The sequence below is a fragment of the Phalaenopsis equestris genome, unplaced genomic scaffold (assembly GCF_001263595.1).
Source record: "Phalaenopsis equestris unplaced genomic scaffold, ASM126359v1 Scaffold000552, whole genome shotgun sequence".
NCBI classification, from domain to species: domain Eukaryota; kingdom Viridiplantae; phylum Streptophyta; class Magnoliopsida; order Asparagales; family Orchidaceae; genus Phalaenopsis; species Phalaenopsis equestris.
In genome coordinates, this window is record NW_018164992.1 from 66,368 (window position 1) to 91,807 (window position 25,440).

General features: G+C 33.6%; 1 long non-coding RNA gene across 2 annotated transcripts; it reads right to left on the minus strand.

Annotated features, from left to right (window-relative positions):
• Window positions 1-10,272: 10,272 nt before the first annotated feature.
• LOC110029245 lies at window positions 10,273-15,969 on the minus strand. Of its 2 annotated transcripts, none has more exons than XR_002294508.1 (4): window positions 15,805-15,969; window positions 10,931-10,988; window positions 10,612-10,835; window positions 10,273-10,349 (listed from the first exon to the last, which is right to left on the minus strand). It is a non-coding gene; the product is annotated as an uncharacterized LOC110029245 (long non-coding RNA). The 2 variants fall into 2 exon arrangements; XR_002294509.1 differs by having other exon boundaries at window positions 10,289-10,349; window positions 10,681-10,835.
• Between the last annotated feature and the right edge of the window lie 9,471 nt (window positions 15,970-25,440).

Consider the following 25,440-nt stretch of genomic DNA (forward strand, 5'->3'; position numbering starts at 1 on the left):
TATATATATATATATATATATATGTATGTATGTATGTATATATGTATGTATGTATGTATGCATACATGTTTTACGTGAAAATTGTTTCAATTGATCATTAGATTGATTTGTAGTTATAATATGCTTCATGCATCCTTTGAAATGAGCTCTTGAGCCTTACGATTATCTATAGAGTGAAATCAATAATTTTATTGTTTATTAAGATTGAGTTCAAGTGAAGCGGAATCGGGTTTCAAGTAATGAAATGGGGTTGACCAAAAAGGAGGTTAACATTATATATCCATGAAAGGGTTGGAGTAGCTTCAGTGGTAAACAAAATTAGAGTCTTCTTTAGATGGTTTGATCACATTAAACATCATCAATCTAATGACCCAGTTAAGGGGGGTAGATGACTTAGATTTGACTTATGTTAAGAAAGGTAGAGGCTAACCTAAAAAGACTTGGGTGTGTTGTATAAAAAAATTATCATAATTTATTAGAATTAAATGAAAATATGACTCTCAATAGGACACAATGAAGAAAAGGATTAATGTCGATAACCCAACTTAGTGGAATAAAGGCTTGTTGTTGTTGTTATTATACTTAAGGAAATATAAACTCAACTTCCAATATAAACTCAAATTCTATTTAAAATGGTGTTTAGTAGAGACTAAGCAATTAGAACGTGCTTCTGGCTTTTTTTGAATTCTTCTCTTAAGTTATTAATTCATTAAGAAGGTGCGTAAAATCATTTGAATTATCTCTTTCAATTACTATATTTTAAAAATTATTATTATTCCTATTTTCTCTCCATTCCATCTAGAAGTCTCTCAGGTCTTCCTCAAGTGTTTTAGTTTTTTTCTTCTAATTGTAACTTTTCGCCCCAAAGTCTTAAATCATATCTAGTTGTTGATGAATCGATGAATACTTGAATTATTTTTAGTTATTGATAGAGTTAAATCATTTATTTAACCAGATTGTTGGCGAGAGGATGTGAATTGTGGAAACAGATTCGAAACGAAAGTTTAGAACAACAGTGCACTAAACAAAAAAATCACAAGAAATACGAGATTTAACATAGAAAAACTTGATAACGAGAAATAATCACAAAGTGACACCACACCAAGAAATAAAATGAGCAGTGTACAAATTTCCCCTCACTCAAGCCTCTCTATACATATTAGAAACTTTAGGACACTCATTTCATCGACAATGCACAAGAGAAAATCAAAATCCACATTTTTTTCAATCAGTAAACACCGATGTCGCGGATTAAGGAAGCACCATACAGAGCAATGTATCATCTTGAACACCATGCAACAATACACCATGAAGATTGTACACCGAAGTCCCATAAACTACTCCCAACAACAACTGCTCCCAACCACTATATAATGAATAGTTCTGCATACAATCATTATACTTCAAGAAATTATGTAAACTCTTTCTTGCCTGTAGGATAAGGGCATGTGCATATACTCATCAGCTTATAGTGGATCGTTCTGTCTAGGCTAGGCCTCTTGGTTTTTTTTTTTCATTTTGAGATTTTTCATTTAAGAACTTTTGGTGTGTCCACCTGTCACTTCAATTACCCTTGTGTGTTGAACTTTCATGCAATGTTAAATCGCCAAATAATCATTCCACCACCGTGAATCTTCCGAAATACAACAATTATTTTGTTTATGCATATATTTTATTGTGATTGAGACACTAAATTATTAAATAACAAAATTTAGATGTAAGATTTGTAAATACATAATAATTGTGTGGTATGTTTATGAATGTCTGTGTGGTTTGTCATTCGAATCTCTTGCTATAGTATGTCGGTCTATTCTTGGCCATGCGGTTGGCAGTAGCGCGATAGTACGTCTTGATCGTCCGGTCGTTGTCTGAGTCATTCGAACACTTTGAGATTTGTGCTGACAGTTGTGATGTATACAAATACTAATAATTTTTTTCTCATTTATTTTTATTTTTTTCAACGTAACTCAATTTTAAATTAGGTAATCGATATAATCCTAATTGATGGTGCATATAAAATACATATGAGAGAAATAAAACTTTAGAATTTGATAATATTCGGAAGCATATTATTCAGTTAAAGAATGGACAACTTCACTAGAAGAACCTCCTGGCAACAGCACGGCGATACCCGCGAACACGGCTGGAAGAGACCAGAGATCGTGACAGGGATGACGACCGTTCGATGAGCTCATCAATCATTCGTAGGACACCACGTCAGCATGTTGCTCTCATGGGCGTCAGTCATCGTTCGTGAAATGGACTCCCGATTGCAGGTACTTAGAAGACGAGCTTTCCTCAGGTCTTTATTAATACAGAAAGGAAATCGAGTATAAAATGGACATGCCCAAATTTTTATATATTTACTTATCTAACATTTCAATTTTTATATTTACGTACATAACTTTAAATCTTTGACAATTGGATCAAGCATAACATTATAATTAATTTTTAAAAAAAGCAAATAATTTCATGCAAAAATTTTTAATATCACCTGTGTTATAAATATAAATATCAAATTTTAGAGGTTATAGATGAAAATCCATGAGAACTGTGTGGCTTGTATGTAAACCTCCCACAATGTAAATAAATGTAAGATTTGTGAATAAGTTGGTAGTGGATTTTGTCACAAACTAGACAACTCATTAACATCTATTGTTGATGTGTGTCAGATGATTCATAACAACAGAGTAATAATTTATCGTTTTACTAGAGAACAAAGATCTAACACATATAAATAAAAACAAATTAAGCATAAGAAGACGGATCAATTTTTTATGTAGAAAACTCTGGAAAGGGAAAAAATATTGGGGTTTAACCCAGTTGAAATAATTCACTATATAATTGTAAGTACATATGTCCACTCTCACCTTAAATTAAAGACGATGGAATTGTGATTTTGATGTGCACAGTTGTTCAACGATAATACTTGTAAGAGACCTCCAAGATCGTAGTCGAACGACAATAGCCCTCCATGAATGATGTAGATGAAAGTTGTGGCGTATGTTTGTCGTAGAGATCATAGTTGAAAATTGGTCATATAGATTGTGAGAGTTGTTTTAGGAGTGTTGGTTTAAAGCAGAGGCTAAGGTAGGAAGCTACAGGTAGGGTTATTAACAAAATAATTTCTAGTCGAGCTGGGGTCGGCTCGAAATCATCTTGAAAAGATTGTGTGATTTGAAATTGACTTGTTGCTCTTTACATTTGATTTCAAGCCGGGCCAGCTTGAAATTGAATCGAGCTTGATCTGCCTTGAAATTGAAATGAGCTAGCTCAAATTGTGTTGTTTGGATCCTTCTCTGCTCATAATCGGCGCAATCCAACTCAAAATTGGAACTAATTAGCTCAAATTGAGTTATTTGACTCCGTTCTAGGACAAAATCAACTCGAAATTGTCTTATGACTTGTTATATTCAATTTAACATGCACACAGACACACACACACACAGATATATATATAGACACACACACACACATACATAAATTTGATCCAAAGTTTTAGCTCAACTCAGCTCGTTTATTTCAATATAGGCCAAAATTTGAATTCAAATTCAAATGATTAACATTCTTTGAGCTAAATTCACATCCCTAATTGCAGAAGTTGTAGCCACGTAGGTCGTAGTTGGTCATATAAGTCGTGGTGGTAAGTTGTGAAAATGCTTGTATGCCAGAGGTCGAAGTTAAAAGCTGCACTAGTAGTGAGCCATGCAAGCTGTATTTGGTCACTTAGGTTATAATAATAAGCGGCAATAATGTCACTTAGGTCATAGAAGTCAGATTTAAGAGCTGCATGAGATTTGAACCATGTAAACCATAATTGTTCACATAAGTCATAGTGTGAGCTACAATAATATTCGTAAGAAATAGACGGGAGTCAAGAGCTGCATGAGCTGTGAGCCACACGGGCCGTAATAGTGGGCTGTAATAATATTCTTACATTATAGACTAAAGTTTACATGAGTTATGAGCCACATAAGTTATAGCTGGTCACATAAACCGTAGTGGTGATCTGTAATAACCTCAGTAGGCTATAAATGTCGAAATTGGGAATTGCAAAAGCTATGAACAAATAGGCTATTATTGGTCACGTAAGTCTTAATGGTAAGCCACAATAGCATCTATAAGGTCATTGAGCTAGAGTTAGGAGCTATAATATATATATATATAGACACACACACACACATACATAAATTTGATCCAAAGTTTTAGCTCAACTCGGCTCGTTTATTTCAATATAGGCCAAAATTTGAATTCAAATTCAAATGATTAACATTCTTTGAGCTAAATTCACATCCCTAATTGCAGAAGTTGTAGCCACGTAGGTCGTAGTTGGTCATATAAGTCGTGGTGGTAAGTTGTGAAAATGCTTGTATGCCAGAGGTCGAAGTTAAAAGCTGCACTAGTAGTGAGCCATGCAAGCTGTATTTGGTCACTTAGGTTATAATAATAAGCGGCAATAATGTCACTTAGGTCATAGAAGTCAGATTTAAGAGCTGCATGAGATTTGAACCATGTAAACCATAGTTGTTCACATAAGTCATAGTGTGAGCTACAATAATATTCGTAAGAAATAGACGGGAGTCAAGAGCTGCATGAGCTGTGAGCCACACGGGCCGTAATAGTGGGCTGTAATAATATTCTTACATTATAGACTAAAGTTTACATGAGTTATGAGCCACATAAGTTATAGCTGGTCACATAAACCGTAGTGGTGATCTGTAATAACCTCAGTAGGCTATAAATGTCGAAATTGGGAATTGCAAAAGCTATGAACAAATAGGCTATTATTGGTCACGTAAGTCTTAATGGTAAGCCACAATAGCATCTATAAGGTCATTGAGCTAGAGTTAGGAGCTGTAATAACAATTGTATGCCACAAAAGTCGGAGTTGAAAGCCATAATATTGTCTGTAGGTCACAGAGGTTGGAGTTGGGAGTTATATTAGTTGTGATCCTCATAAGCCAAAGTTGTTCACATATGTCGTAATGGTGAACTATAATAATATTTGTACACAACAAATGACAGGTTTGGGAGTTGTGTGGCATGTAAGCCATGTAGATCATAATGACAAGTTGCAATAATGTTCATTAGCCATAGAGGTTGGAGTTTGGAGCTACATGAGCTATGAGCCATGCAGGTGGTAGTTGGTCATATAAGCCAGAGTAATGAGCTTTAATAATGTTGGTTTGACAGTTTCTTGAGCTCTGAGCCACATAGATTGTAGTGGTGAGCTCTAGTAGTATCACTTGGTCGCAGAGCTTATAGTGAAAGTCTATAGTCAGGTGAACCACATAGATCATAGATCATTGATCATAGTGGGGAGCTATGAGAAGAAAACTTCAGAAGTTTAGAGAAAGTCATCGTATTTTGTGTTTGATGGTTATAAAAATTATTGCAAAGAGTTACACCGCACTCATGGTGAATTGTTACACCTTCTTTGAGGTGTGTTGTTATATCGTCTTTGGTGTGTATTGTTGCACTCTAGGATTCATCAACATCAGCGAGCATAATGGAAGCTGGTGGTGGTCAGTGACGGTGAACGGTGGTAGATCAATGACTGAGGGAGCAGGAAATGTTCATCAGGTCTTCAGTTCAGAACAACACTTTAATTCAACACCTTCTCCAGGTTCAACTCTAGCTCCTGGTCTAACTCATCTGTCTTCTTTTATGAAGAGAGGTAGGTCTATTTATAGAGTCTGTGAGTGACTTCTCTGTAAATAATGAAAGAATTCAAATCACTCAATTGGACAACATTGAGATATTCTCTTGATCAAAAAGCATTTTGTGAATATTTACGTGTCTTAATGATTTTAAATTGAGTAATCTTAGACTTGTTGAATTTATCTCACAAAGAATCTCGATTTGATAATAAGTTTGTCATATTTTAAATCCATTTGACATTTCAATTAGGCACCAAAAACTTCAAATATGGCTTAATAGCTTGATCTGGACTTGATTTGATTTGAATTGGGTCAATTATTCTCTCTTTTGATCCGACTTGCCAAGTCAGTCAGTTTGACTATAAGTTTGTTGAAATTATAGTTCTAAATAACTTTTAATTTGAGTTTAAGCATTTCTTATCAAAAAAAATAACTTAAGATTTATGTTAAACGATAAAATTATTGATGACTACGCATAATTAAATGCCACACTTTTTAATTAATTTCAGAAGAGAACTAATTTACATTCGATAATTTTGCAGGTTCATATTCAATTATTCTGTTTGAAAATTATGAATGAAAATATGGAAAGAAGACCAATGACTTTAAATTAAATTAGTGCAAGAAAGAAAAAGATGAATTCTGAATTCTGCAAATTATACCATGAATTCTAGAGAAAGAAAAGGAATTTTGTGTAATTTCAAAAATTGTTTATATGACTGTTTATAAATATATTTTTTAGTCTATGGATTTCCACAAAAGAGTTTTTCCAGTCATAGAGGGTTAAGACCATGCCCAGTGTGGAGTCAAGCTCGACGGCTAAATTATGTTCCAAATTCAAAATTCTAATATTGATCTGAATCAAGTTGAAATTGAGTCAACAATGCTCAATTTAGGGTTGGGTTTAGAGCCTGTTTTAAAAAAAAATCTATAAACTTCAATTTTTTTTTTAAATTATTAATTATGATTTTTATTTTTATAAAGATAATATATATATATATATGTAAAAAAAATATTTAACGGCGCTATATATATATATATATAAAGAAATGACCAAACAATACTATACAAGCGTCTAGTCACCCCTAATGTGGCATGTCGCAGTGATTTCATCACATTCGTGAGCCACCATTCAACAAGTGGCTTTTCTCACTATGTGATTTCATTAGGTCATATAATGAATGCAAAAGGAAAGGAATACCCAAGTTAAAAATTATGCGGAGAACCCCGATTTCATAATTTCGGCTCGGCGAGATGGATACACTGACTTCAAACTTAGCCCAATCTAAACTAAATCAAGCTCGGATCAAGTCGTTGAACCACTTTTGAAAGTTTTTGGAGTCTAATTCAAAAATCAAATGGATTTCAAATATGACATATTTCTAGTCAAATCAAGTGTCTCGATAAGACAAGTCCAACAAGCTCAATATCACTCAATTACGATATTATTAAGACACTTATATGTCCACAAAACGTTGTCCAGTCACAAGAATCTCTCCGGTTGTCAAATGAAGTGGTTTAAATTTTTTCCTTATTTGCTACAGACTCTATAAATAGAGCAACACTCTCTTGATGAATGGGGACCTATAGCTTAAACTAGAGGAAGAGCTAAACTTAGAGCAAGTTCGCAAAAAAAATAGTTGAATTCTAGTGTCGATTTGAACCGATGACTAGGTAAATACTTCTCACTCTCGCATTTGCCAACCATTGTCGACCACGGCTTCCCTACCACCGTCGATTACTGCTAGTCACCCTTGATTGTTACAACGAGCCCCTCACGGAGTCAAAACATACGTTGCAAAGTAATGAAGCGCGATGTGGAGTAAAGATTGATGTCGCAGAGTAATAAAACACTCTACGGTGCAGTGTATGATCTTTAATACCATTCATTGGTGCACCTCGAGGATAATGCACAAGTTCTGCCGACTACTCCCAATTGCAATTGCTCCCAACCATCATACAAACCCACCCTTCTAAAAACAACCATTGTAGTTGGATGAGCTGTGTTACCTTTTTTCGGTTGGGGGACTAGGGTGTAAATGAGTCGAGCTTGAGCGAGCTCAGGCTCGGTTTGTGTTCGACTAGTTAAAAAATACCATTATTCGTGTTTAACTCACTAATCTATCGATCACAAAATATTTGTTCGTGTTTGGCTCGTTTACTTAGTCAAACACAAGTTGTTCGGGAACAAGGAACAGTTTTGACATCCTTAGTCACACAGTCGAAGGATGTTAAGGGTAGGGGCTACGGCTTCCCACTACGACCTATGTGGGTAACTGACACTCTTATAGTTACTAGCTTTGACATCAGTTCCTACTACGGGTTCCAATTATGGCCTATGTGGGTAACATACACTCTTATAGTTACTAACTAGTGCCTTTGTGGCTAATTACTTTTGTAACTTCTCAATATGATTCTTGTGGCCAACTGATGCTCTTACAACTACTAACTCCTGCCTATGTGGCTAGTTACAACTACAACTTCTTCTACGGCCTCTATGGCCAATTGATGCTACTGTGACTATCAACCACAATATATGTGACCTTCATAGCCAAGTGACATTATTGTAATATCCAACAATGGCCTTTGTGGTGAAGCGACGTAGTTACAACCACCGCTATAACATTTATGGCTAACTACTGTCGTTATAGTAATTAATTACAACCTTTTCAATCTACCAACACTATTATCGCCAAAAACTACATTTGTTGTAATTCAATTATATCTATTCAAGCTAGGTGACTATTATAAACCTGCAATTATTAGCATTGTGATTATGTCTTACTTACAATCATATAGTGGATTACTTTAACAAGGTTGGACTCCTTAGTTTTTTTCCTTTATAGGATTTTTTCACGTAAAAAATGTTGACGGCTCCTCATACTAGTTTTCCAATATCTATGTATGTGTCAGATTTTCGTACAATATTGAGATGTCAAATTATTGCTCCTTATATATATAATTGCATAACTATTGTATGAAATATGTGTAAATGCTTCTTTTGTTTATTAATATTGATATGTCACCAAGAAATTATTATGAAACGAGATGAATCATGATGTATTTTGGGTAAGAGATCGTTCGAGTTTGAATTCAGGATCATCTAAGCTTTGATCTCAATAAATCTTCAATTATACTGAGTAACTTGATAATACGAGCCCGATGACACTAAAAGGGATTCAATCCGAGTCAAAATGAGTTTAAATCAAGCACTTGAAATGTCATCAAGAGCTTTGGAGCATTAATTGAAAATTTAAATGATATCAAAGTTTGGCATGATTTACTCAAACTGAGTGGCTCGACGAAAGGAACCTAATGAGTCCAAAACTATTTAATTTTGCAAATGTTAAGGCACTTCAATGCAGAAAAAACATTATATGATTAAGGAAATCACCACGGACTGTTCGATGAAGTGTTCTGGGAAGTTGGCCAAATTTATCAAAATGTCTCTATCAATAACTAAAATATGCCCTCGCTATTTACCTAAAAAGGAGAGGAAAAGAGGAGCAAACTCACAATTAAGGTATAACACGTGAAGAGAAGTGCATGTGAACGACAACCAAGTCTTTTGATGATCATCAACGGTTCTTGTAACCAACTATGACTTGTGTCGCCAATTACTGTTGTTATTGTTACCAACTTTAGTTGTTGATCCTATAAAATATGACCGTTGCAACCAAATTACTACTATATAGTTGTTAGAGTCAGTGTTTATAACCACATGTTTCTCATTTCGGGAGAAGAGAGGACTTCCATACTCTTAATTTCTTAATAGATTACTTTGATCGGATTAGATCTCTTAATTTTTCTCTTTCAATTTTTTTCATGAAAAATTTTGCTTGCCTTTTGTATTTTTATATGTGCGCTTGCTGGAAAGTTATATTGAGCTAAGAAGAAAATTTTCTAGAACACAAAAATTATTATTTTATCCTATAAAATCTTTTATCTTTGATAATTTTTTCATAAGTAATAAAATAGAGAGGTCTTACATTTAGTTATTAGTTTTTACTTAAAAAGCTGAAAAAGAATGTGATGCCAAAATTCCGAGAAAAGTTAAAAAAAAGAAAGAGTAACCTAATTATAACCTATCTTCTATTTGCCTTCAACTCGAGTGATTCAAACCCAATCTAAATAACATAACTAATGTAAGACGAACAACCGTTATAAGGTAGAAAATTATTTTTTATGTCAACTTTTAAGTTAACTTCGAGTTCCATGTAAGTTTTGGGATCAAGTAGATGTTAAGTTTGGATTTTCAAATTAGTTCGAGCTCGAATTGAAAAAAATTTAAGTCAAAATTCTATGCTATAACCTAACCTAACTGTTAATCAGGTACAAACACAAATTTTTAATGGCGAGTTATCATGTCGGATCATTCATCGAAACACTTGAGTCTAAATTTGATCTACACCTACTTAAAAATGAAATAGTTAGATATTATATTAGACATAAATCAAACTCAAATCAAATGAAACTGGCTGGGCAGCCACCGAATCACCTTAAATATCACTCAACTAAATTGATTCAAAGTGAACTCGAGCCAACCCCACTTCTCCACAAATTTTGAAGAATTGAGAATATTTTCAAGAAATTTTGTTACAAAATTAGAGAAAAATAATGATAATAATTAAAGACTAGAACATACTGATTCTTCTCCCTTAAATTCCTTCAGGATCAGCCTTCTTATTCCTGCAAGGAAAGTGTCAATATTGAAAATTAGAAAATGGTTAACATATATAAGGCAAAAACAACTGGGCAACAGAAAACAAAAAGATTTTGGTGCAATGGCTGAAGACTTTCAAGCATTTTTGTATTGCCATGAACATTCACCAGAAAAATTATGGAACAATGTGCAGAAAGATTTCAGGCATGATCTTTAGTTTTATAATTGTTTCTTATTGTCTCATCTGTTGTATATGTATTATAATCCAAAGTAGATTTACATACATACCATTCAATTTTATAAAGAAGTTGGTGATGAACCTTCTCAAGCTTACTTTTGGAACAAATATTACATAACTAAAAAGATACTCAGAAATACAAATGTCATATCAGTCGCCTCTACTGTAATTTCTACACTTCAGCCTCATCAGGATGAAGCAGAGAGCGCCGCATCAAATATTTCATGACTGATCCTGGATGAACAGAGTTTGCAGTCACATTAGCTCCTTCCTCCTGCATATATCGAGATGAGAAATTTATACTGCCCCATTTTATTTGGAAGTTAAAATTTATATGACTGAAAAAAAGCAGGAAGAAAATAGGATTACCATTCAGAAAATTAGGAAAAGTATTGATGTCCAAATAGTACCAGAGATCTGCGCAATCCTACCCATACAATATAAACAAGATTTTTCCATTAGCACATAATATCATTCATGAGACACATCAACAGCAATATAGAAAAGAGACGAACAATAATTTCCTCTCAATGCTATACATACACACCTTTTCACATGATAATTCTTAAAAAGCAGCAAAAAATGAAAATGTAGCGGAATTGTTGCAAAAAAGAGAAACAAAGTTCAATCTCGCCAAGGAAATTTCTTAAAAAGCAGGTATAATTCTATTTGATTTTCATTTTTTGCTGCCATAATTCTATTTGAAAAAAGAAAAAAAAGAAAGAAAGCTAATGGGCAAAAAGAGGGATTTGAACATCAAATGTGCAACACGTGATATAACATTGTCACCAGACACCTCTTGTAATCAATGTCGAGTGGATAAGAAATTAATACTTTACCCAATCCATGAAGAAGTATAAAGGAATATTGTATAGTAACGCTAGTCATAATAACAGGAGCTACTACAGCTTTGATGGCTCCATCCATTGCAAGTGACATGGGCTAAACTTCCAGCTGAAGTTCCAACCATCAAAAAGTGAATTCATATAGTTATATAAGCAAATGCAAGTTATCCATATATGTAATAAGAGCAATAAGAAGAATGAATCAAAACGTAGAAGATTCTCAGCCAAGGAGAATTAAACTCAATCAAGTGGTCATCACCAAGTGTTGCAGCTTATCTCTGCCAAGGATCGACTACCTTCACGACCAGGTAGAAGTAGGGTCTCTAAAGCTTGGGATGACGGATCCATGATATCCTAACCTGGCTACCTCTACCTACTTAGAGATTCCTCCCCTTTTGTTGACACCTCCTTGAAAAAATCATTGATATTATCTCGTGGGCCCAACATGCTTAGGCCGCGCAACCCGTAGTGGATACAATGATTCACCCTCTACCCTATGACCTGGTATAGACATAAAAAACATCAGGATTCTCCCGCTTGAGATGATAAAAATCCTTAGTTTTCCAATTAACTGAGTATTATAAATAATGTAAGCAAGACCCTTCTTATCGAGAGTATTCTTGGGCATCCCTCAAGATGTAATTAACCAAAGGGATATGTTCCTTTGAGAGATCTCTTGAACCCATAACAAGCACAAAAACCAAACTCTCTGGTTATATGAGCAACTTATATAAGGATTTTCTTCGTGGATTGTGTTTCAGATGTTTCGATCTGATATCTTTTGAGCGTATATTCTCGACCTATCACACAAGGATTTTCTTACACGAGTCATCTTTGTTTGTTTTTAAAATTTGTGTCTAAATTTTTTCGCATATCATATCTCTTTGATTTCTCTCCACTTCAGATCATTTATATGATCAGAGAGGGAGATTTATTTAAAAATAAGAATCATATGATGAACTGACAAGTTGACGACTCTTAGTCTTTTTAAAATGACATAAAACAAAGATTTAGGTCGAAATTCAATTGTATAACTGGTTTGTTCAAACACATGAGTTAACCTATCAGTTTTTTCTGGTTGTGAAATGTCTTAGCTCAATGGACTTTTACAAGTTGTTTTATGATGCCCTGAAAGTCCACATTGCCCCCATTTATGGATACTTTTGGACTTTATTACATTATGTTCTAAGAATTGTTTTTATTCTTCTCTTCTTAGGTCTTTCTCTAGGCCTCAAACTTTTAGGCACACCTACACATATGCCATGATAAATCACATCCCACTGCTCCTTAGAATAATTGATATATGACCTTCATAATCCATTTTATACATGTACAAGAAAGTCAAGTGTTAATTTTAAAATCAATTAAATAAATAAGTAATATTGTGCCCTTACCGACTTATCACTATAATAAAACATAAGAACATGTGTGTATCATAGATGATGCTCTTTGTATCGGATGAACGAAGCATCGTGAATGCATGATAAACTGGTGAATTGCCACACATGACAACTACATTCTTTAGTATATGTGCTAACTCCATTTCTCTCATTTTCACTTGCAACTTTTGTTGTATATATCGTTGATTGCCTCACCATTAGTTGTTCCTTTCTAGTTGCAATATCTCTCGAATATTTCTCAGCGTACGGGACTAACTCGCTTTTACAATTACATGATTTCCCCTTTCTACGTGCTCTCTTCTCCATAAGCATGGCTTGGATCATGTCAACCAGATCAACTACAGGCTTTTCCCTTGCTTCTCCAATCCATGCGTGAAATGAATTTGCTAAATTGCTCGACTTATGATGATTTTTAATCTTAAAAGCAAAATCACTTTTAGACTATTTGTATGGCAAACCAATCAAGTATGCGTACACTTGCGGACATATATATCTTTACTCATTCCCCTTAATATCAAATTCAAGCTTAATATATGTGTCAGCTATTGCCCACACAAAACTCTACACTTTATTGGTCTAGCTATAATGAAATAACTTTCATATTCTTCCATAGATGTCGCATACAAACCTAATGTTCAACATCTGGAAAGACAACTTTGATTGCTTCTCCAATGCCCTTCTCCATGTCCGATATAAATGCAAGAATATATAACTCAAACTCAATCGACATAGCTAATTGTTCTAAAAACCATTGCCAAGTTTTCTTTGACTCTGTTTCAGCGACTGCGACTGCGAATGCTGCTGTATAGAGTTCATTATTCTCATCCAATGAAGTAGCAGACAATAACACACCAAGATGCCTCAACTATAATGACAAGCATCAAGGTCATTTAAATGTCTGCACCCTACCATAAATCCATCAATGCAGACCATGAAACTCACATAAAATATTTCAAAAGAGGAGTCATGTTTACTGCAAAAATATGTAATATGAGACCCTGGGTTTCTATTTATAAGTTCCGCTTATAGTGCAGGGACCCACCTATATTTGTCATCTACTGATCCAAAAATGTTCTCTCATGCTTGCTCTCTTGACCTCCACAACTTCATGTATGGTAATGATAACTTATATAAATTTTCTAAGGAGTTGTTGATCTGCTTTGGAGGTATATCATGATTTTTCTTCACTATTTCTCATATTTCATCAGCTACCCAAGAAGATGTTGTATGTTTATTTTCTCCTATATTTACACCAGGAAATAAATATATTGATTCAAATTTTCTCATCTCAAATGATTATAGATCAGCATATATTGCAGCTCTCGCTCTCCAAGGGCACCCTCGATGCACACAAACAACAGAGAAAGGGTTTCTATTACTAGCTCGGATCCTTATCCCATAATTATTTTTTATCGCATTTGATCAAATTGTTTGCTTAAAACTTTGTGAATCACGAAAATATGCACCCACTTTTAACTCAATATCACCTTTTACTTGGTCGGTTAAGTGGCCCTCACTATAATCATCTCTGTCAATGCTTTCATAAAATATAGAGTCAAATCTTAGAGGGTTGCTACCCAACATGTTAGTAATGACCCTTGCCTCCTTACGAAAACATATTGGGTCCTCCATCACTTTGAGTAATTACCACTACCTCCACTCTACTACATTCACTTGACTGAGCAACAATTTCCATAACATCAAAGTCATTAATCATAGGTATATACACTTTTCATGATGTTTCACACTTGTAATACATGTCCTCAAAGCCACGGGCAAATTTCTTCAATCTTCACTTTAAATACATATAAGCTCAAAATATTTTTTGCATTTTTTAATTTTTTGCTTGCCACCTTCATATCTTCTTCTGGATTTACTCTTACCCTGCATCCAGTACCTTTCATATTTGAACATAATCATTAAACGCTTATTTTTAACATCCATTGAATGCATTCTTCACACAGTATGGTACAAGTTCTATATAAAAAGAACAAATATTATTAAAGTACTTTCAATAGAAAATTTTATATAATTACTTACGAAATAACATGAAGAATTAGATACCACAATTTTTCAGCAAAAAAAAATTGGACACAAAACCGGGAAAATGACGTTGTCGCTAGCTTGGTCGACCAAATCAAACAACACAAACAGTCTTCAAATTTGTAGCCTAGACTAAGATAAAACTTTGATTAATAGATCTTAATATCTCTTACATAAAGATGGATTTGTGCCAATAAAGAAAAAAAATTCTACGCTTGGATAAAAATTCAGCAAGGGCATCATTAAAAATACAATATCAATTCCATAAAAACCAAACCTCAAACCTATTTACAAATCATTACTAATCCCACACACTCAAATCCAAATCCTGCATAAAACCAGTCCCCAAACAACCAAGCAATTCCACTTAATTTTAAATAGAACCGAAATCCAGATTTTTTTACAGAAAAACAGAAAAAAATGCAAATTTAGATTCCTACAGAATTCAAAATCGTCATCTTAGATATACACATGTTATATATACCTATGCCTAGTTTCAGCAACAGGCAGGCTTTCTACTGTGAAGGACTTCTTGTTCCAACTAGATTGACAGTTCCCATGTAAGAAATTTGTAATTTCTTTGTGCATAACGTGGTTATAATAAAAAATAATAATAATAATAAAAACTACACTAGATTGTAACAAAAGAAGATTTAAGGGAAAAGGAAGCTCGCAGATCTGAGGCGCCGTAGCTCGCAGATCTTAGGCGCTGCGACTCGAGCACCAATGCAACGGTAATTGTGCGAATTGGGGATAGAGGTTGCGAAGAACGATTTAGGGATTTGGAAGAAAGGAGAAGGGAACTCTCAGGTTAGTGATTGAAGTGTTGAAGAAGAGGAGAAGAGGAGAAGCGGCGCAGTGAGGGAGGCAGCGGCAGCAGCCATGGCTCCGAATTTGATGATTTTCGAGACCGGAAGAAAGGAGGAGAAAGATGGGATTCCAGAGGTCTGTATACCGCGATCAAGTCGTTGCCTTCCCAAGTAGCTCGAGTGGCGCGGAGGAGGATAAAGATGAGATTTTCGAAGGTCTGTTGCTCAGAGCCGGCGCGAAGGAGAAAGATGGGAGTTTCGGAGGTCTCCAGCCGAACTTTATTTCCCGCGCAAGCATTGTTGAAGAACGATGGACGACCCGGCAGACTTCGTAAAATCATAGTTCTTTCATTTTCGGGCTGGATTAACATTTAGCCCATCAAGAAGCCTAAAGGTGCAAGAAATTTGGACGCACTATTAGTGGGCTTGGCCCAGTCCATCAGTTTATTTCTCTTTTAAAATGCCATGGCACGCGTTAACAGATTGAAATAAAAAAAAGTAAGTTTACGTATTGTAAAAAAGAGAATGAAAGTGTGAGAAAGATTAGAGAGATAAAAATAGATTTAGGAGTAACTATTAGGCCTTAAATTTCAATCCTTTTTAATATTTACTATTCCTCTATTCATGGGAAACCCAAATAATTGTGAAATTACAAACATAACATTATTACTTTTTCTGGCATTTGCTTGTTATGTCATTGGGATTTGAGCATCAGTCGAACTTTGTCTTATTAGCTGTCAAGTCGATGGATCATCCAAGCTTGTTGTCACTCGAGTTGACAGGCTCGGGTGGAATATGGGTAGGTCATCTGATTGATCTTCATTTGATTAATTTATTCTTATCTTAAATATTCTTATTCTGCTTAGTTCTTGCGCACGTATCTGGATCACGGGCGGTCCAATATGGGCTAAACAAATTTCCCTTGTACGATATACCCCGGTCTGTTGGTTGGCATCCTCGGTGTCGAGGGTTTGAATCCCCTCTGGTGACGTGAGCCTTAAAGAGGTGGTAGTCGAATTGTTATGAACATTAAGAGTGGTTGAATGCTCGAATATAACCTCTGGCAATTTCTAAGTTAATGATAAGCATGAAGCAATTGAGGGTTGATTTGATTGCAATTGGCAAAGTTAATGACAAGCATGAAGCAATGTTTGATGGTGGGCATCCATGTTGATAAATAGCCCATGTGAAAATATATTTATGAAATTGCCTTATGAATTTTAAAATATCCCTCATCGAATGTGTAGAAATAGGAATATTTTAAATTTCTTTAAAAATTGGAAGAATTTTTTTTTCCATTTTATATATTTATTAGTATTACATTGTGCTTTAATAATTTATTATGATGTTAGCTATTTAAAGTGCCAAGCCACCATATTAAGTTTTATTAAAATTTTTTAGGCACATGAGAGTGGATTTAATCCACATAAACAATTTAAAAATTTATAGTTGTATTGGTACTATAGTTGATGGCTTACCTAAAATCAATTGATTTACAAATTATAGCCCAAATTGCTTTAGCGGGTACCAAGTATTCCCATTTGTTAGGGCCATAAAATCTCTTACCAAGGCTTTGAGCTCACTTCTCACCCAAATACTGATGAGGCCCCATCAAATACTTGGTACCCACTAAATGGCAAAATCAGTTGTAAGAATGGATGAAATGGTCTAAGTGTCTCTTGTTACATATTTTTCAGTAATATTTAAAAATTTTAGGATTATTGATCAATATAAAGAGATTTCATGTGAGATGAAGCTATTAAAGAACATGAGAGCGCATCAAATATTTAGAGACATGTTTGTGTAGAAATATTATGTGGCTAAAGCTTACTCATAGGCATAAACTTTTAGATTGAAAACAAGTTCAACTATTAGAATTTTTGACTCTTTAGTCCTAATTTGATTCATTGTCCTTAAAATTAATAACAAATAATTGACTTAAATTTTAGATAAAAGAAAGATTATAGAACATCCAACAAATTATTGAGTGAAGTATAAAGAAGAACTAATCATGTTTTTTTTCTTATTTTCCCTTGTCAAAGTTTATAAGAATGGATAGCTCTCATGTACTTGACAATTAATAGCCACATGAATTGTTCAAATAAAGTTCTAATTTAAGCTAAGGACATTATTGCCTCCATTATCTGACACATGTCCCGTGTTTGAGTTATAGCATGTCAATTTATAGGCACCTGTCGTATATCATTCAACAATAATATTTGGCATTTATTTTTATCCATACCATTTAGATAAGAAAAGTCTCATAATTTATTAAAATTTATTATGAGTATTATATTATTTTACATGTTTCACAACAAAAAAATAATTTTTAAGCTAATTTTGTGGGTATATTTAGAAGAGGTTATATTTTGGAGTGTTCACATGAAAGCAATGATTGAACACATTTAAAAATTGGAAGGCATGTGAAAATTTAATCAATCATCCATCAAGAATAAATAATAATAATCTATCAAAATGTGCATTTAATATTATTTCATGTACACAATAGGGTTAACAAGTGATATCAACCACCAACATCATTAATTTTATATTTATTATTGTTAAGGCTATTTTAGCATCATACATGAATGATTGTATATTTATATGTTTTTCAACAATCCTAATCTAATTTTTAATTTAAAAATTGCAAATATGGTGGTTTAGATGTCATACAATGCTATTGGTGGGTGAGGAGGGTACTTATAAAGACTGTATTTAGAGTAAATCTCTCAATAGTACATGTTACATTAAAAATGATGCCATCACAAACTCAAATAGGGTTAGCTATTGCTACTTCCAACTACAAGCAAGTGTGCACCAACACGCGTGGCTGCAAGATGTCTAGCATGTGGTCTGGTGTGCACACGAGAGAACATGCGTGCATGTAAGAATGAACGTACGCAGGCAAGTGTGCAATTGAGCATGCAACCATGCATGCATTCAGGCTTGCATGGATGAGAAGCACACATCATGAGTGCTATCTTAACCATTTTAGACATAGCTAATTAGAAAAAAATCCATCATAATAATGTCTTAACTAGTAATTCTAATCATCATTAGATTCTTGATACGCTTTAATGACATAAACACGATCGCAATTATCACAAATGATATTGATGTTATAACCATGATACATTCTTATTTTATCATGAAGTCTTTTTCCCTCTGCGAAGTGAGAATTTTCGTTGTCTTTCTTTCACTTTCTTTCTACTTTGTCGAATCAATGAGATTTTCAATTAAATTATGTGAAAGAAGACCATTAAAACCTAGAAATAAGTCATTACCTATCATCTTCAATAATTTTGGTAGATTTAAAAATATACCATGATATTTCCATGTTAAATAACTATATTTTGATATTAATTTGCTCAAATCATCAACATCAACTCAAAAAATATCACTAATATTATTTTTTAAAAAATAAAGCACACCTTTCCAATAATATATTGGGCATTTTTACATGCATGCCACCCAATTGTTAAGTATTTACATATCAAAGTATTAAACATTAATACATTTACACCACTTGAATATATCGTATCACATCAAAAATATGATCATTTTAATTTTTCAAAAGGTGAAATACATCTCTTTATGCATAAGAAATGTGGCACATGCATGTAAAAATTGAAATATACATCAATTTTTACATGCAGTTACCTACATCATTAAAAAAGATTCGGCTCCATAGACCTACAAAAATGCAAACTTTTGCCTCGAATTATGCAAAGCATTTAAAGCCCGAAGCAAATTATTGAGCCATTAATATATGGTGATATGCTGCCGTCTCATACCACAATGGGAGAAATTTTTAGAAGGGGTGATGTCACATAAAAATTATTATGTCCGTCGTCCAGACGTCGTGCTGCGTCCGAGCGACTGTCGTGATCCCGTGATACAGCGGAAGTCCGACCTCCGTTGTATCACAGCGGTCGCCCGGTGCAGCTCGGAGTCCGGACGACGGACGTAATAATCTCTCGATATCACAATGCTAGTGGGGATCACTTTGGTTGTTCCTGAAATCCTCTCGGGTATGTTTTGAGAGGCTAAGATTTTTAGCAAAATCTTGCAAAGATTTTCTCTTATTTTCTCTTTTTCTTGAGCAAAACACAATCTATCGGGTTAAATAAGATTTATGTGCAATGAACGAAACATTCGCAAACCAAGATAAGGTGTGCTTTTGAGAACCTATAGTAAAAATACGAATAAAAAATACGAATAAAAAATACGAATAACGTTAATGAAATTATATTCCCAAAGGGATTTTATAGCAAAATGTATTCACAATCCATTTGAAAGGAGATCACCTACTTAAGCATTACATATTCATGCAAAGTTAATGATAACTTCATCGAATAACATGTCCATGATAGATTTGTCATGGGTCCAAGAATCTTAATAAACAGAAAGATTTGGGTCCCTAGATATAACCTAAAGGGAATCCATTTTATATGCTTGTTAGTCGCAAAATGTAAGAATTTATATAAAGAGTACACTTCTATTCATGGAATCCTACATTGAGGCAAAGAGTTGAAAAACAATGATAAAGAGCTAGTGTTATAGAGTCAGTTGACCATTTTGACTTTTAAAATGGTTTTATTATCTTTTAGAGAGTTAAGATGGAGACCTACTAATTTACAGAGAATTATGGTAGACCAAATAATATAACATATTTTTTTGAGCTACTGTAATAAAAAAAAAAAATTGAGATAGTGGATCATCTATATGATTCATTTGGGGATCCTACTAGATCTAAGCCAATAGCTTATGTAGTTACAAATAATGGATTTAACATGCACAAAAGTTCAAAAGATAAAAAAATTATGCTTCTAACCACCATTCCAAGCTAAAATTTATTTGTTGTAGGCTACAATATGTAATAGTTAGTCAATTGGTATTTAGAAATAGTGACTTCATTGAATTAATAAGATGAAGAAGACAAATCAATCATAATAAATGAAGTAAGTAAATCCATTAGCTCTACATTCACACTATTTGATAAAATAATTCTAGAATGATGAAGATTGAATCTCAACCTACAAATATTAGTAAGGGTGTGAGGATATCCTTAAGAAAATAAATGGTATGAGCTTGGCTTTACTAAAGTGAAGAAAGTCATTCGTGTAAATGAGATGAGCAATGACTTCATTGTGAATAATGACAAAATCATACTTTTCTAGAAGATAGTTGGAATAATTAATATTAGATGAAACACCCATCATAAATGTGAAAAGAATGGGTGATATAGAGCTTTCTTGCCTTACTCCATTGGAGCCCTTAAAATAATCGTTCAGTTTAACAATTAATCACAATTAAGTATACATTACTTATGATACAAGCTTTGATCTAAATGCAAATTTTTAAGGAATGTCATTTTTTTAAGATGGGGATGTTATTAGTAGAATTCAAGTTTGATTGTTGAAGTGGAGGAATGTATTGGGCCTATTGTGTGATAGAAAAGTATTGCTTGGACTTAAAGGAGAATTATATAAGATGACAATGAGGCTTACATTGCTTTATGTCATAGGGGTTCAACCTATAAAAGAGAAGCATAAAACAAATTTAAGTGTTGTTGAGATGAGAATGCTTAGGCGTATGAGTGGTTAGACTTAGAGGAAAAAATTGATCCAAATATATTCTTGAAAGGGTTGGTGTAGCTTCAACGGTAGATAAGATTAGAAAGAGTCATCTTAGATGGTTGGTCACATTAAATGTCGAACATCTGATAACCCAGTTAGAAGAGTATATGTTTTAGATTTGACTTAGTTAAGAGAGGTGGAGATAGACCTAAAAAGATTTGGGCATGTTGTATAAAAATGATTTTGATTTATTAGATTTAAATGAAAATATGACACTCAATATAACAAAATGGAGAACAATGACTCATGTAGTCAACCTCACTTACTAGGATAAAAGCTCAATGGTGTTGTAATAGTCATTTTGAATCAGAGAAATCACAAGTTGACATAATCCAAAGCCTTGAGTAGGACCAATTTGTGATAGCCTGAACTCTCACCCATCATGATATTGTATGCTTTGACCAAATGACATCACAGTTTGATCATTTGATGTAACTTCTCAAAAGGACCCATTCTAAGAGTGCTCCAGCACAAATACACTTAACTTTAGAGTTTTTAATGAAATTCCAACTTTTACAATAAATGACACCTTGATGTTTAAGAGTTAGTATTCATTCCACAAACGGAGTTCCACAGAAATAAGCACAATAATGTGTGGGAGATGATGAAGATTTGAATCCTCTTAAGCAACTCATTTGCAAGTGTAATATTATCGACAAAGTTCCTCCCATTAGTTAATGAGAAAGTAAAGAATTTAATTGAGTGTAATTAACCAGTAATTACATTAAGTCTTGCAACAAGAACTAACCTCTTACAAGCAATATATTTAGCCTGCAACTTCCAGATGATAGTAGTAAATTTTAACCTAAACAACCATAGGAAATAAACAAACATAATCTTATCCATTCAAACACTAAATATAACATTCCCGCATAAATATATTTAAAAGGGTGACCATCATAAATTTGTAATTGTTTTTTGGCCTTGTTGAAATTTGAAGATAATTTCAAAGGTGACCAATATTATATACCTTTACAAAAATAAATAAATAAATAAATAAAATTATCCATTTTTGCAGCACGTCACACAACCATATAAAATAGCATAATCGGATTGAAGATTTGCTATCAATGCAAATTTGAAAATATTTTTATAATTAAGGATATTATTATTTATATCTACTAGGCCATATCGCCTCTTAGATAATAAATATCAAAATTCATTAAACAAATTTTAATCGTCAAAGAAATTATTATTAATTTTTATGAATTAAATAATAATTCATTTTGAAGGCAGAGGCTATAGCCGCCGCGTCGTCTCCAGTCTCCAGAGTCCGCAGGACGGCCACCTTCAGCGCGAAATCAACACATGTTTGTGGCGGCTCACCGTACCGCTTTGTAAGCTTGCCGTCACCGACACGTTAAGGACAGATCGACGAAAAATATTTATAATATAAATTGTTTATTTATATATTTTCACTTTTGGGCACCGATTTCAAAAAAAATATATATATATAATTTATTTATTTTTAAAAAATATATAAATATTTTAATTCTATCTTAACTAAAATTTATGAAATAATTTAATGTATTTTCCTTTCAAATACTTAGGCCACGCTTCTTAAATTTTTTTTAATAAAAAAATGAATCGAATGTTTTGACGATATTGCTGCACATCAGCTATGAAAGGAAGCTGCTACAGTTGAGCTGCGAAAAAATTGGTTATCTTTTTTTTTTTTTTTTTTTTTTTTTTTGTACAGTTTGAAATAACTGTGTTGTTGCAGTATCTGAACAAATGATTTTTCTGCTCATGTACTGGCGTTGTTTGTAATAGAATTGTTTCCACTAGTAAATTTCATACTTGAAAGAAAACATTAAGTTGAATATTACAAAATAAAAACAGATGTCTCACAAAACTGTGAGTAATATGACAAACAAAATTCAAAAAAAAAAATTATTAAAATAATAATTAATAATTCGATCATATTATTTTTAAAATTCAATTTGTTTATGTCACGAGATAAACTGTTTTCAAAGAAAAAGAAAACTCGTCACACTCAATCACTATCGCTGGTTGTTCCCTCCAACCTATCTGCCTACTTAAAGAAGTTCAAACTTTATGTTCTTCTCCTTGGACGCATGTAAAACTGTCTCCCGTAACTATGAGATTATTGGTAAGTAAGTAGAGAGCATTGTATTCCACAGTAGCTATATAATGTTTTGGAGGTATGGAAATTCCTTGAACTCATCTTTTATAAAAGCTTAAAACAACAAAACACAAATCCCGAGACGCAATGTTAGTAAAAACGATAATATAATTAATCAATGCAAGTTTATTAAATTGTAAGCCCTTAGAGAGCATAATATAAACCAACGAATCTGTCACTACAAGAAGACAACAGACTTTATAAAAAAAATTATTTGTTATATTTAAACCACGCAATATCGAGCTTGTATGTGTCACAATGGCATATCATAAAAAAAACCATCCAGAAGAGCCTCAAAAGTCATTGTACTGAAAAAAATGAAGAACTCGATTGCTTTCAATGGGATTTCAAAGTGATAAGAATCAATAGCGACATATATAACAATTGGAAAGTACTTACTGATTGTTTTTGATGAGTATTCAAATCACTCCATGACTTTTCTCATTGATTCATTATGTGATAAAATGTAGGGAATTATTGTTCACAGCTCTCTAGAAGTCATCCTAGAGAAGTCATGAAGTTCACGGTTCTTATGTAGTTCCTCCAAGAAATAAATGAATACTAGTTGTGTCATACGAAACATTTTGTTGAATTTTGTTAGGGGGGGCCTACAAGCAACTTTCTCACCCATTCATCACTAATGTAAGATAATGTCATGCATGATATCAACTTATATGGTACTCATACATCAAATACACCGCAGCCGCACATTTTCTTCTGCGTCTTTCTTTTTGTGCATCCAAGTTAGGCAAATCGGAGCATTGGATGACTTTTAATCTAAATCAGAATCTTTACTTACTCAAAAAATTGACTCGACATCCGTGTCATGCCTTGAAATTTATGAATTTGTTGATATCGTATAAGTTGCCCCTAATTTTCGGGCTAGACAAATATAATCATCCGAAAATATTGAAATTCATGATATTTTATACTTATCGTGGTGTTATTAATGTAATAGCAAAAATTTGAATGTTATGTGTGTAAATATATAAAATTCAGTGAATGAAATGTAAATATAAAAGAATTACGTGACATGCGGGTAAATATTTCAAAATTTTTAGCATGCACGCATAGGCATACACACACACACACTATATATATATGATTTGTTATATAGGAAGCAGATTAATTTCAATTCATGAAACAGAATTATAAACGTGGAAATCGGAATATATACTCGTATTAATATACACTTGATAAAACACCATGCCACAATTCAGAGCACAATTCCGGAATCACGCCAAAACTTCAGCTAAATATCCACGAGAATGTCTTCCCAAAGGTTATTCCAGACCCGACCTTGCCCAAGGAACCTCCGGAATCGTCTTTCAAAGGCTTCTTTCGCTAAGAAATAAGAAAAAGTTGTCCCGAAAGTTATCTCCAATCCTGTCTAGCAGGGCCTCTGGGATTTTCTTTCATGGTTTTCTCTTGTTGAGAAGGAAGACAAAGTTGCCCCGAAAGTTATCCCCGATTTTGCCTAGCATGACCTTCAAGATTTTCTTTTGTTGTTTTCTTTCGTGGAGAACAGAAGAATATCGTCCCGAAAGTTATCCCCAACCTTGCCCAGTAGGACCTCTGGGATTTTCTTTCGCATTGCTAAGATGAAGAAAGTTGCGACCATCCCTGCCCAACAGGTGATTTAGGATCATTTTTCTTGAGCCACTGATTAATTTTTGGACGCAATTGTTATCTAGAAATCAATAGAAGTGCCAAAATTTGAGATAGCGATGCTGACACCATTTGAAGATGTATTGACTTGTGGTCATTATATAATGCGCGTTGATCTTTATAGTATTTCATTGTGGGATTCATACATAGTAAAAAAAGTGTTTTTTTGTATGTTATTAACTTGTGTGATGCAATAAAAATTTTGACATCGCTTATGAGGTTGCTTTTATCTTTCCTTCTGAGCCGGAGTTGCCCCTTCTGAAATGTTCTTTCCCTCCTTATGGGGTATTATTATGTTATGGTATGGCTCATATACCGTATAGGGACAG